The following is a 14,747-nucleotide window of genomic DNA, read 5'->3' as shown; positions in this document are numbered from 1 at the left end:
GGCTCCGCAGGGAATTCCCAGGCAGTGCAGACCGGCACCAGTGCCAATGGTTCCCCTTCTTTACTAACTACTTGATATAAAGTATCCTCCAGCTTTTCTAAATACTTCCTCCAAGTACCAAATACTATCATTTTTTTTTCTCCAGTTCTGATGCTTACTGACTTCTGTGTAGCATTTGATACTGTGGATAATGTCCCGTCCTGTGACTTTTGCTACACTATCATATATTCATTCTTCTCATAACTCTGTAATTTCCTTCTGTATCTCGACCTTCTTCTTAATCTTCTCCATCTCACCTCCATGGCTACTTTTTGGAATTTCCCCCATTTATCAAGATACAAGTCAAGTACCAACTCCTCCATGAAGCCTTCCTTGATTACTCCATGTAATATAAAATGGTACCTTCTTCCTCTAAATGCTTCTATGAACTTTGTCCTGATATCTTTGCATTTATCACATTCTACTTTGTACTATCACGACACATGCATATATATGTATATATATATGTGTGTGTGTGTGTGTGTGTGTGTGTATATATATACATATATATATATATATATATATATATATATATATATATATATATATAATGTCCATTGCTTTTAGATTTCACATTCCAGGAGGATAGAGACATACCTTATTTAATCCTAGAATTCCCAGGGCCTAAAAATTATTTGCATATACTGGTATTGTTTATTGTACTAAATTGAATATTCTCAATAAATATCAACAGTCAGAAAACATTGCAATTAGTTTCTTTGGTTTCCCCCAACTGTGTCCTAAAAATTAGGTATTTCACCAACTTCTCCACCTCAGTTATAAGAATCCTCTTACCCATGAGATCAAAGATGTATAAATTCTTTACTCTTTTCCATATATGTCTCTTTCTGTTCTATTAAACTAGAAACTCATTCAAGTTTAGCTTCAGTATGGATTAATGCAATATAGAATCAAAGCTATCAATACAATTTCTCCTTCCCCTGCATCTCTTCCTTCTTTTCCCTTCTATTGTCACAATCAAATAAATCCTTTTCAGAGACCCATTTCAGTTCTTAGAGTATATGAATTATGAACTGTGAGTAAAGAATTTAGTTCTAATAGGAAAAGAAAATATTAACTTGGATATTTATGGAACTGATCAAGACGAATTTTGTATTGAAAATGTAGAAAATTGTTCAGATATAATTAGCAAACTAGACTGCATAGAGATGAACAGTTATAGCATATTAAGAAAATGGTAGTAGAATTGTTAAATAATTCACAGGAGATTATATTCGGCAAAAAAGTTCAATAATAAGAGTCTCTACTATCTATATAAAGTACATACAAAAGAACAAAGCAGGGCAATAATACATATTACTTTAATAGACTCATATCTCTTGAATGTGGTTATCCCTCAACTTGCACAGACTATAACTCACCACTACCTTTTCATTCTGTATAATTCTTTTCCTTGTATTCCTGTAAATACTGAGTAAAAGAACTCTCCGATTCATTGGATATCTTCCTCTGGCTCTGCTAAGATTCTGTGAGGTCTTTTTTCATATTACTACCTACTTAATCAATAAGGAGTATCTATAATCCAGTTTCTACCATAACAGTAGATAGGCAATACATCACTACAAACAACTTGGACTAAGGCACTTCAAATAGACAAAAATAGGAGGTCAGAGTTGAAAAGTAGAAAGAGAATGGATTATTTTGCATTTGAGAAGTTACATAATATTTAATCATTTAAAACAGCCTTCTAACACTTATCAGTTCCCAAGGATGCTATCTGATTATGAATCATGAAACAACACAGTTTCTGAAGATGCAAAATTGTGTTTGACTCAAAGGGCAACAGGGAGATGCGTGGTGGGAGTAAGCAAACAAGAGCATAACATCAACTATCAATTTTTGCAAGATGTTTTGTTGAAGATATGAAAAATTATATGGAAGAAAAGATAAAATCAAGAATTAGGGATAATAGGTGAATAGTCTGAATATTATACCAATGTTAAGGCAGATCTAGAAATTTATATATGCCAACAAAAAGAGAATATTAAGAAGTATTGTTATATGGAGGGGAAATATTACATAATCACTGTGAGTCTAAAAGCATACTAGACAATATGGAAAATTATGTGATATGTACATAGAATGAGAGTGATATTTTTGTAACTATATATAAAGTAACTCTATATCTGTATAGCTAGCTATAGCATCAAGTGTTATATTGTATGAAATAAAATTCAGAGATTTCAGATTCCTCCACTAATATTTTTAAATAGCTTTTATTTATATGTCAAATATCTAATATACAGATTTATATATCTTTATAAATGGAGGAAGTCCTCTTCACCTGTTTGATCCAAGGCTAGTTAAGGTCTCTAGCCCTCATTTTCCTCATTTATAAAATCCAGGAGTTGGACTAGATGATTTATAAGGTCTCCTAAACCTCTAAGTCATTAATCCTATGAGTTGGATCTATGAGGAACAGAAAGATGTCCACAGTGGTCATAAAGCCATTGTCTAAACAGTGGGACAAAATGCCATTCTGATTAACATAATTATTTGTGTATATATGATTTATCTCCTCTGCTAGAATACAAGCTTGAGGATGCCTGGGACATTATCTGACCTCTGTATGACTCATGTTACTCAACACAATATAAAGAGTGCTCAAGCTCAATAAACATTTGTTGACTGACAGTAAGTGCTTCCTGTTTCCTTTTTTTATAGATTTTTGTTAACTAATCTGAGATTAGCAAATCTACATGATTTCTTAAATAAAGCACTCCTTTTCAAATTTCTTGGGGTAACTTACTTTCATGTAAGGTGTGTATATATGTATGTGTGGGTTATCTATTATTCTGTTTATTGATCCTTTGTTAAGAAAATATTTTACAACATTATACTTCTGACAAAAAAATTTAAGTGTTTGCTAATACCAAAATTGTCACCTGCCATAATTTTTAATGAATTTTATCCAGAATTACATCAGAATGCCAGAGAGTGTCACCCATTTACTTTTAAAGTTCTGTCTGTAATTAGTAGCATGAAAGCAAAGTTCTAAGATAATCTTTTGGGAAATCTATGGAAGGCACTGGAGATAAAATCAAACTTAGAATGAAGAGTTGTTTTATGTTGGAAATAGAGATATGCAATATATAATCCCTAGTGGGGAAACACTTTCTCTCTGCATATGTCAGCACTTTTCTGCAATCTAGGGTCTCAGGTAGAATTTGAATCCATATCATCCTAGCTTGGAAGGGTAGCTCTCTATTCACTATGACTTTAAGAAACAAAACAAACAAATAAAAAGCCAAGACTTTTGTAATTCAATTTTGCTGTCTTATAATTTAGAAAATAATTTGGAACTTTTGTAAATTAGTTGCATATATATATATATATATTTGCACATAATTATGCATATGTATATAGTATAGTGCAGGTAGCTAGGTGTCAGAAAAGAGTGCAGTGTCTAGAGTCAGAAAGACTAATCTTCCTGAGTTGAAATCTGGACTTTGACACTTACTAGCTGTGTGACTCTCCATTTGCCTCAGTTTCTCAATGATAAACTGAGCTAGAGAAGAAAATACCAAACCACTCTACTATCTTGTCAAGAAAACCCCAAATGAGGTCACAAAGAGTGGGACACAACTGAAAAAAATGACTAAACAAAATATAACATACTTTTGACATTTTCTAACTTTCCCTTTGAATCCTTTCTTTTCATTTTCCCAGAGGGGGGGGGGGAAAAAAACCATTCCTTGTAACAAAGCATTTTATCACATTCTCTTTCTTGAGACAGAATGTCATAGTGCATAAAGTGCCAATCCTGGGTTCAGGTTCTACCTAAGTTACACAAGAGGTATTTGATTCCCTTAGGATCAAATGGCCTTGTGAAAAAACCCTACTCCTTGGGCTTTGCATTTGTGCCTTTCTGTTTTTGATGAAGGAGTTTAATCTGGAGATCAGGAAAAGCAATCCACAGTAGTCCAGGAGTTAGAGTCCAAGCCAGGTTTTGTTGACAGTTCAATATGGATATCATAAAGCACAAGGAGAACTGTTCTGGAATACAACCCAGGGGTGGTCATCTACCACCATTTTACAAATTAGGAATGTGTAACCCAAAGTGATGAAATGACTTGTCTAAGATAGACATGAGACAGTAAAGGATGAGGAATGGAGGAGAAAAAGGGGCAGGAAGAAAGGAGAGAAAATAAAGTGGGAGTAAAGAAATTAGAAACAAAACAGGTAGCCACTGACAGGGAGGGGGGAAAGCATAGAAAAGCCAGTACTGTGAGAGACTTGTAAGAGAAAGAGGGAACAAATGATTAAATGGTGAAATATCACTGGAGGTAGATTAAACCTCCTATCAATTCACTTGGGCTGTGGGCTTCTTTTAGTCCCACAAACATTTATCACTCCTTTTGAAATGCTTATTAGCTGTTAACCTGCTGTGCCCAGCTGACCCCAGGTTTGTCCTTCAATCATCAAAGGTAATACTAAGAATAACATAATCACAGCAGCCTACCAGGAAAGATTTTTTTTTTTTCCTATGGAGTAGAGAAATCTTGGCAGGAGCAATAGTATCTATCTAACCAGCTCGAAGACAAACAGTCAGAGACTGAGATCCCCATTCCAACCGTACCATTTGTAGTTCAACAGTTAATACCACACAAACAATGAGCATTTAATAAAAAAATTCTGACAGATTTTTCAATACTATAGATAATCATAGAAAAAAATTTAAAATCCCATTAAGTGAAGTCCAGGAATCAAAATTAGCCAGTCTGATCAATGACTTTTCCTCAAGTGTTTTTTCTTATATTAACCTGACTGGTTGTTTTTCTAAGTTACATATAGGTGGCATAATCTTATTTGATTACGGATTCCACAGACATTCCGTGTTGCAATCCAAGTTCCCAATTCATTTTACCAGTAAGAAAATTGAAACCCAGAAAGGTTAGGGGATTTGCCTACAGAAATACAGGTAAGTAAGTAATAAGGGGCAAAATTGGATTATGAACAAATTTGTTCTCTCTCTGCTTCTGTATTTGAGAAAAATGCTTTGTGAAACCTTGCAAAACACTATGACAATGACTCAACTTGAATACCACAAACTTTTAAAAATATATATTGTGATAACTGAATTGTACTATAACTTGTTTCCTTTATAATCCGATGTATTTGATTCATTGTGTTTAAAAACATCAATCAAAATGGGTCTATAGGCTTTACCAGATTACAAAATGAATCTATAGTATAAACATTGAGCAGGTTAAACTCGTCCTCCCAATTACAGAAATGAAAGATATTGTTGTTGTTTTTTAGTAGAGTCCTTCACCCACACCAAAGAATTCACCTGAAGTAATATACTTGCCACTACCTGCCTGTTTTTTTTTTTACCTTATGAAATCTCAGAGATGATAAAACAAAATAACTCCCCCCCCAAAAAAACCCCTCTATTAAGTCATAGACAAGGAGATGATGTTAGTCTGTACATAATAATATAATAATGACAAGTGTCAATAGTATTTTCTTTTCTTCCTCTCCCTTGCTTTTGGCTTAGAAAGATCCTGAATAAATTGTACAAAATTATATTCCTTAAAAACATTTTAAAGCACTATTCTGTGTTATGTCTATTTTATGTCTTCTTTATTTGTATACCAGAGGGCAACATAACTCCAATTGTGTATACTGTCACTAAACTTATAGTTTAAGACTTACTAGCAATACTTGGAGAAAATTTTAGGATACTAAAAAGTACTATGAAATTTTTCCACTGGTCCAAGGTGCAAATAATTAATGAAGAATCCTATATAATTAAAATCCTCAGTTTCATATACTCAGAAAACTTCTAAGTCACAAACTAAGATTGTAGCTATTAAAGACCCTAAATGGTACTATTACATTGACTTTTAATAGTGCATGTACTCTTAGGGTTTTCTGAATTTTCTAAATTACTGACTGAGATGAGTTAATAAAACCTTTTTGTATCTAAAGTAAAATAATTAGTTCAAAATTCCATTCAAAAGAAAAGCAATTATAAAGAATAATCTCCTTGAATTTGGTAATACCTATATAATGATTTAGGTCCACTAAAGTGACAGGAATTATTTTTTAGTCACAACTTTGTTATACTGATTGTTATACATTACTCAAGGACATGTTCAGAATGAAAAAAAAAACACGTTTACAACACAGCACACATCATTTTAAATTGCAAGCATTCATCCATGTGGTTTTAATGAGTTTTCCTCAGATGTGACTGTTCAGTCCAAGCCCATGGCACCACAAATTTGACATAAGCATTTTGAAAAGCAGCATGAGTTTTCATATATTTAGTTAAACATTCAAAGAAAAGAAAAAGTATACACATAGGGTAGAAATGATGACATACTATCTATGAAATCTACAAATGTTCATACTAATTTCCTGCTCATCAGTTTCTGTACTTGGACATGAGCACAAACATATTTTTCTGTGTTTGATTTATTTTGCCAAATTCTTCTTCCCAAAAATCTGTGCAATGTGCTGAAGATGTGAAAAAAAAATGATGTAGTAAAAAGAGGACACAATCTAATAAGTAAAATAAGGCATATAATTTCTTAATGGTACAAACTTTAGCAACATATTACAACAGAAAGAACACCAAGTATAGAGTCATAAGCCCTGAGTTCAAATCCTGCCTCTGATGTGTATTGACTGTTATACTTTAGGCAAGTCACTTAGTCCCCTTCACCTAAGTTTCCTCATTTGTAAAATGAAGAGATTAGCCTGCTTTGTCTCTGATGTCTCTTCTATTTCTACATCTACAATTCTAGGTAGATCCTCTAGCATATATATATAGAGAGAAAGACATATAGTGAATGAATATGAGCAAGTTACAACTAATAAGGAAATTTTAAAAAAAGAATAAAAGATGTTATCAGGGAAATATACAATAGGAAGAGAAATTAGGTTGTTCATGTGACAAGGATGGGGCTTGACAGGTGGAGAGCCAGAATGTTCTATTGGTCTCATGAAATCATAAACATGGAGAAGAGGCCTATAGACTTAGGTAGATGCCCATGGCCAACTTGGGGCAGGATATTAACATGATTCCCATGGGCATAAATAAATTACTATAAGATATCTTTAACTTTTTAGTACTTGGGCAAGAAATGTATAAAGTGGTAAAATGAGATGCATGAAAGTGAAGATATTTGCAAAGCACAGAGGAAATTTGGGGCATGTAAGAAAGTATTTTCAGCTGGGAAGACAGGGAACAATTTTAGAGTAATCATGCACATTTTATGGTGTTTTAAGATTTGCAAAATGTTTCCCTTCATGGAAAGGTTTTATTGCAAAAGAATTTATGAATGAGACAGCTTCTGAGATGAGCCTAAAAAAAATCAATTAAACAAAAGAAGATGTGGATGAAGTGTATTTCATGCATAAGAAGGGCAGGATGCTGTACAAACATGGAAGAACAAATCAAGACAGGATTGAAGAACAGCTAATAATCAAGCATGTCTGGAATATAGATCATATTAAGGGAAATTATAAGAAATAAGAAATGTATACTGAAACAAGTCTGTGAAAGATAATAAGCTCCAAACAAAGAAGTTTGTATTTTATCTCACAGGAAATGAGGACCCATCAATGCCTGTTGTTTTTTTTAATAGTGTTATATTCAGATATGTACATTACAGTTATATAAAGGGTAGATAGGAGAATAGATTATTAGAATGAAACCCATTTAGGAGACAATTATAAATGCTCCTGTGGAAAAATATTTAGTACCTAAACAGTCTCAATAAAAACAGGGGCAGAAGTGGATATGAAAGATGCTGTGAAGGTAGAAAAATGAAACTTTATTGGATTTGGAGAATGAAAAAAGACTTGAAGAGTAAAAGATGAATCTGAAGCTCTCAGCCTGAATGACTGGAAGGATGGTGGAGCCATCAGTTTAGGTGAATAATGATGTGTTTATTTTTTAGTATACTGACTTCAAAATGCAAATGGGACATCCAGGTACAGGTGATATCCAAAAGTCAGTTAGAAATATAGGAATGAAGCTGGTGAGGGAGGCAGAAATTGAAAACTGGATATATACATATATATATATATATATATATATATATATATGTAGGAGTCATCCAGAGTCATAATAGTTGAAGTCATTAGAATGAATAAATGACCAAAGGAGGGGGTTATAGAAATGTGAAGAGATGTAAGAGCAGAAAAATAAAAATAGCTTACCTAGTGAAATTTGCTTTAAAAAAAAACTGACTACTCTGAGTCAGTCAGTGAAAGGTGTAAAGTAGGGTGAAAAAAAAAGGAAGGAAGTACTTGTGCAGATTAGTACATTCCCATGACCTACACATCATAGCTCTGAATCTCAGATAGAGAAAAGTCCTTTCTTTCTAATGAGACAAAAGCCACTTTCCTATATTAGAGCCAAAAAGAATTGCTAAGCAAGAGGATTAGGGATAATGGGGAAGGGAAATAAGACATTTCCCTCCTCCCTACCAAGGACTTAATGGAATTTGCTGGTCCTGGTCAACAGTTCAGTCTGATGTCTAGAGGTAGAGTAGGAAAAGGTCACTAGATTCCCTAAACATGTCTTAGGAATAGACTCCCAAGGATATATTTCTAGTTACCAAATAGAATATTCGAATTAGCAATTGCTTCTGGTTCTTGTTCAAATATTTGGACTTCCTAAAGGGATTTCAGATCCACAAACTACAAGAGACAACATAGTAGGGGAATCAGTATATTTCAAGTGCACTCAGTAATTTGAAGGCAATCATTTCTAAATTCATAAGTTATAAAGGTGAGTTTTAAGTTGTGAATTCAGATAGTCACAGTGATATATTATACAACAGAGTGATTGGTCAATGAGGGTTCAGTTGTTAAAACATGCTCAGTCTTACCCTTCCTTTCGCATTATATAGAATGGGCTTAATATTCTGTGACCACACAAATCTACATATGGAATATCAGTTATCTATTTTGGCCAAGATGACTCAGATAAAAAGTTGGTTGAAGAGCTAAAAGGAATGAAGATTTAGTGGAAGATAAATCAGAACTGATGTGCATACAAAAATTTAAGATTTGACTTGCCATTCTTTTCAGTGAAGGCTTTCCAGTAATAAGGACTGCCCTGGGACTCAGATGGCTGAAGGGATAGTTGTTGCCTCATCTCCCCAACCAGCCCCCATATGTCCCTGGGTACAGACTGCTTAAACCTTTGCATCTATTTTTTTTCTGCATCTTCAGTAAATTAGTATCTCAAAAGAAATTGACTAGGTTAAAATATTGTGCTTTCTGAAATGCCAGAAGAGCCATCCAACGTCCCTTTGCCAAAAAGAACCAGTGTAAGACTGGATCTTGTAGGAACAGTGATTGAGTCCAGGAAGGAGAAAAAATACTCATCTAACACCAGTGCCAAGCCCAGAAGTAAACTTGATGGGGATTCCACAAAGGGAAGAAAAGCCTTCTAGGACCAAGAATCAGCTCCATCTGGAAAGTCTGCCCCATCTGTTGTTCACTATATACACGCCTTAGCACTTTGTATTTAATGTTTGAGGTCTATCTCCACAGGAACCATGGGTTTGCAAATGAAATATGTATCTGTGCTTCTGTTTGGGATATTATTTTGTAAACAGAGCTCTTGTGATATCTCTTCAGCAAATATCCCTTTGTAAACATCAATGGTTGTCAGATGGTTGATCTATATAGAGGGGGAGGGAGGCTAGTGTACATCATATGGTAGTTCTTGGGCAATCATATTGAGAGCCACATCCTTCAGAGCTACCTTGAGAATACTAAGGAGATTACTGGTCAGCTGTCTTCTGATGACCCAGCCTGTTAGTAGATACTGGGAGAGTAAACCCAGAGGGAATGCTACACTTACACAGACAACTTTAATGTTTTGATCTTAGGGTTCTAGATTAGTTCTGTTAGAAACTAATTTATATATTTATTCTGATACTTAAAACTAGATTAATATGGAAAAAAGTTATTATGAATAATAATTGTCAAGGACAGTTAAACAAATGTTTATTGAGCTCCTACTATATGCAAGACCCAGAGTTCTTGCTGAGCTGAGAATATAAGTGATACAATAACAAAACAACTATTATTTGTACATCATTGCAAGGTTCATAAAGCTGGCACCTCATCTGTGTCTTATACTCTGAGCAGTCACTAATGACATTACTGTCCTCTGAGAAAACTGAGGCTCAAAGAGGTTAAGTTGACACAGTAATTAAGAGTTGGAGATGGAATGTGAATCTATCTCTTCTTGACTCAAAGTTGAGCAGTCTAACCTCTAAAAATGACAGTTAAATGACAAACAAAAAAAATCTCAGTCCCTTTGCCTTCAAAGAGTTTATATCCTTCTGGAAAAAGCAAAATATACAAAAGAAAATGCTGTCAAAAGTAACCCTTTAGATAAATTAAGGTAGTTCTTTAATACTATAAAGGTGAGTGCTCTAAGGTCACACAGAGGAACACACAGTAGGATGCCTGGATGGTAACCCTGATCAATCCCCTATCTCTGAATGAGTTCTCCATCTATATACTAACACCAGCGATGAATGCCTGGAACTAATCCTTGCCCTGTTTACATGCTTTTCAGAATACTTGAAGTTAAAGATATAGAATGTATAGGGTACAAAACCACATTTAAAAACCTATTATCCTTTCTCCACCAGTGCATGATTTGATTTTTTCCCCAAAAATATAGTTTTACATCCAGGATCTGAACCACAAGTGAAGATCCACAAGTCAGCAATCACATCAAAAGTCAAGTATTTTGTCTTGGCTTTTACAATATCTATCTAAATGCAACTTAAATAAACATTGAGATTTTGTGTTTCTCTGCAGAGTGTGTTCTATTTTTCAAGAGATTTTAGCTCTCAATGAGGATTAATGGTTTCAATTAGCAGCTCTGTTCATTGAGTATTTTTTTAAGTTGTAGTATAAATAAAAATGTGATGTTTTATTCATCAATCTGCTGTTCTATATAGATCCTAGCTTTATAACCTCCATCAAATTTTGGAAAAGCAATTTGAATTGTCAGCACTCAAAAATGATACAATTTAAGTAACTTTCAATAAGAGAGCTTTTGAAATTCCCAAATAATGAGAATTCATGATTTCAATGAATGAGTGAAATATCACTATGGTATATTTCTTAATAAAAAAAAAAACAACTCAGTTTAGGTATCTAAAACATTCTCTGGAAGTAAGTTAGGAACATAATGGGCAAAATGAAGTTTCTCAGACTACTAGGAACCCCTTAATGAATTGCAATGATAAGCTTGCTAACTTATTTATTGAACAAATATTTATTAAACACTGACTTAGGAAGGCTCTGTTCTAAGTGCTAGGGGAGGGGGAATAGGATGATGATAAGGTTCATGAGCAATGAAGTGAATGCTATGACAAGATGTGTGCTTTTGAACTCAATCTGGACACAGTATGGGGAACAAATAGGAAATGAAGAAGACCAAAGACTAGGAGATAAGTTAGGAGTTAATTTATTGCAATATCCACTTAAGATGAAGGGAGAGTCCTGGTTAGTGTGATACCTAAGGTGACTTTAAAAAAAAGGAAAGGGATGTGAGACCTACTGGGTGAAAAGACTCAAGAGAAGAGGGACTGGAGGAAAATGGAGAAAGATAAGGGAAGGATATTGTCCAACATTTGGCTCTTTTCAATCACATTTTTCTTATTTAATTATTTACTTTTTAAATTTTTCCTCCACACCTACCAAGAAGGCAAACAAGATGATTTAAATTATGCATGTGGAATCATGCAAAATATATTTCCATATTAGCCATACTTCAAAAAAAGGCAAGAAAAATAAATTAAAATGTTATAATTCAGTTTTCACTCAAAATTCATCAGTTCTTTCTCTAGAGGTAGGGAACAGATATTTATAAAGTGTCCTTTGAAATTGTCTTGGATCACTGTATTGATTAGAGTACCCAAGTCTTTCACAGTCAATCATCATTACAACATTGCTATTACTGAGCACGATGACCTCCTGAGTTTTCTCATTTCACTTTGTTTCAGGTCATGCTAGTCTCTCCAGGTTTTTCAGAAACCATCCTACTTGTCATTTCTACAATAATATTCCATGATAATCATTTAGTACAACTTTTTCATTCATTCTCCAATAAATGAGTATCCTCTCAATGCAATTCTTTACCACCACAAAAAGAGCTTCTATTAATATTTTCGTATATATGTTCCCTTTTCCTTTTTCTTTGATCTCTTTTGGATACAGACCTAGTAGTAGTATTGCTGAGACAAAGGGTATGCACAGTATTCTAGCCCTTTGGGCCTAGTTCCAAACTGTTCTCCAGAGTGGCTGGACCAGTTCACAACTCCACCAATAGTTCACTAGTGTAATCTATTTTCCCCTTACCCTTTCCTGAATTTGTCATTTCTGATAGAATTGAAGGGGCACCTCAGAGTTGTATTACTTTGCATTTTTTCTACTAAATAATAATTTAGAGCATTTTATATGACTATAAATAGGCTTGATTTCTTCCTCTGAAAATTACTTGTTTATATTCTTTAATGATTTATCAATTGGAGAATGGTTATTTTTATAAATTTGTCTCAGTTCTATACTTAGTATATATTTTTGAGAAATAGGATTTTATCAGAGAAGCTTGCTCCAAAATTTTTTAATATTATTTAATTCTCCATGGTAATTTTCAGCATAATGTAGTTTCTTGGATTATTTCATTTAATTAGGTCTATTCTTTTTTCTTACCTAAGATCATGGTTGCTACCCCTGCCTTTTTTCCTTCAGCCAAAGCACATTAGATTGTGCTACAAACCTTTCTTTTAATTTGGTGAATGTCTTTCTGTTTCAAGTGTGTCTCTTTTAAACAACATATAGTTAGATTCTAATTTCTAATTCATTTTGCTCTCTACTTCTGTTTCATGGGTGAGTTCATCCCATTCACACTCAGTTATCATTAATAATTGTGTTTTCCCTTCATCATTTCTTTCTTTCATCTCTCTCTCTTTTTATCTTGTATCTCAAGACTACTTTGTCTCTAACTGCTGCTTCCCTTGATCTGTCCTCCTTTGTAATCATCCTCCTCTCTTTCTGTTATCCTTTTCCCATCCTTTTCCTCTATTGTGTAAGTTATATTTCCATACATAGCAGTATGTGTGTATTTATTCTTCCCTCTTTGAACCAATTCCAATGAGAATGAGGTTTAAGCATTGTGCACGCGCGCGCACACACACACACACACACACACACACACACACACACTTTCCCCTATATTGTATAAGCTTTGTGGTTCCAAAATTTAATTTAAGGCATTATTCTAAAGTTGGTTGGCAGGTAATGTTGAGAGAGTTCATCTGTGTTGCCTCTAATTCACCATCTTGGCTCCCTCCCCCTGTCACATCATATTTCTTTTTACTCTCTACTAAGCCAATCTCGAAAAGTATTGCATTGTAGAATAACGGATGATTAGAGATTGAACATACCTTAGAGTTCAAGTAGTACAACTGATATAATTTTGTGAAGAGGAAACAGAGATTAAGAATGTTACTTAATCTCCAGATATGTAGTCGATACACAAATATTTCATATAATTTTTTGGGCAGAAGGCATTAAGAGAAGAATATCACCTACACTCTCATGCTGTGCCAACAATCATAAGAGAAGCCATCATCTCATAACATGGGAATCAGGTCACGAAGAATACAACCAGGGATGGCTAGGTGATGCAGTGGGAAGAGCACTGGCCCTGGAGTCAGGAGAACAAGAGTTCAAATCCGGCCTCATACACTTAACACTTACTAGCTGTGTGATCTTGGACAAGTCACTTAACCCCAACTGCACTGCCTTCCCTCCTCCAGAAAGCAAAAGAAGAAGAAGTGAAGAAGACGGAGAAGAAAAAGGAGAAGAACAAGGAGGAGGAGAAGAAAAAGGAGAAGGAGGAGGAGGAGGAGAAGAAGGAGAAGAAGAAGAAGAAAAAGAAGAAAGAGGAAGAGGAGGAGGAGGAGGAGGAGAAGGAGATGACGATAACCAATATGGATAGTGCTCTAAGCTTCTAACTGCAATGCATCAAAGGGTTTCATTTGTAGAAGACATCCAAGTATGCTACTAAACTGCAAAGTGTTATGCATCACTAGGAGACACTGAAATTTAAATTGGAAAACTCACCCTACCCTTATATAAAAGTATGGTGGGTCTATAATGCTACATTCAATTCTGATTTCTTCACCTCAACAAATATATGAAGGTACCCACAAATATACAGAGAAGATAGGTACAATAATCAAGACAGTGGAGTCATCTGTATATCTCTCAGAAAGAACCCACAGCTATAGAATTAAAGAGTCAGTCATGGTATGACAATTCTCCTGCTTTTTCTCCAGTGAAATAAACATGATCATTCAAAATGGTCCAGGCTAATGGCATAAAATGCATGTGTTCTGAATGAAAATATATCAGTTTCTCCAAACACAGAGATTGATATAACTTGAAGCACCCAGGGACAGGCAAATGATTGATCTCCAGAGGATTAAAAATGAGCTAGAGGACTCTATAGGAGAAAAATATATTCTGTCAAATTAGGTGACTTGTCATACAAATGACACACCTGTCATTAAACAACATCAAACTGTCACTGCTAAAGTATTTAATTACTTAAATTGCTTCAATACAACCCCTGTTAATAGAAATGATCTGAATACAAAATTCTAGAGTCTGTTCAAGGTCATGTC

The 14,747-nt window shown here is 34.3% G+C and overlaps 1 protein-coding gene across 3 annotated transcripts in view; it reads right to left on the bottom strand.

Moving 5' to 3' along the window:
* FAM83B (family with sequence similarity 83 member B) overlaps window positions 1-14,747 on the bottom strand; it is a 137,288-nt gene that overhangs the window by 46,224 nt on the left and 76,317 nt on the right. The gene's annotated exons all lie outside the window — the stretch shown is intronic.

Source organism: Petaurus breviceps, unplaced genomic scaffold (genome assembly GCF_028583685.1).
Source record: "Petaurus breviceps papuanus isolate PSGF00001 unplaced genomic scaffold, PetGlider_PUasm1.0 90822, whole genome shotgun sequence".
Lineage (NCBI taxonomy): Eukaryota > Metazoa > Chordata > Mammalia > Diprotodontia > Petauridae > Petaurus > Petaurus breviceps.
Note: the sequence above shows the minus strand (reverse complement) of the source record. Positions and strands in the feature narration are given on the sequence as shown.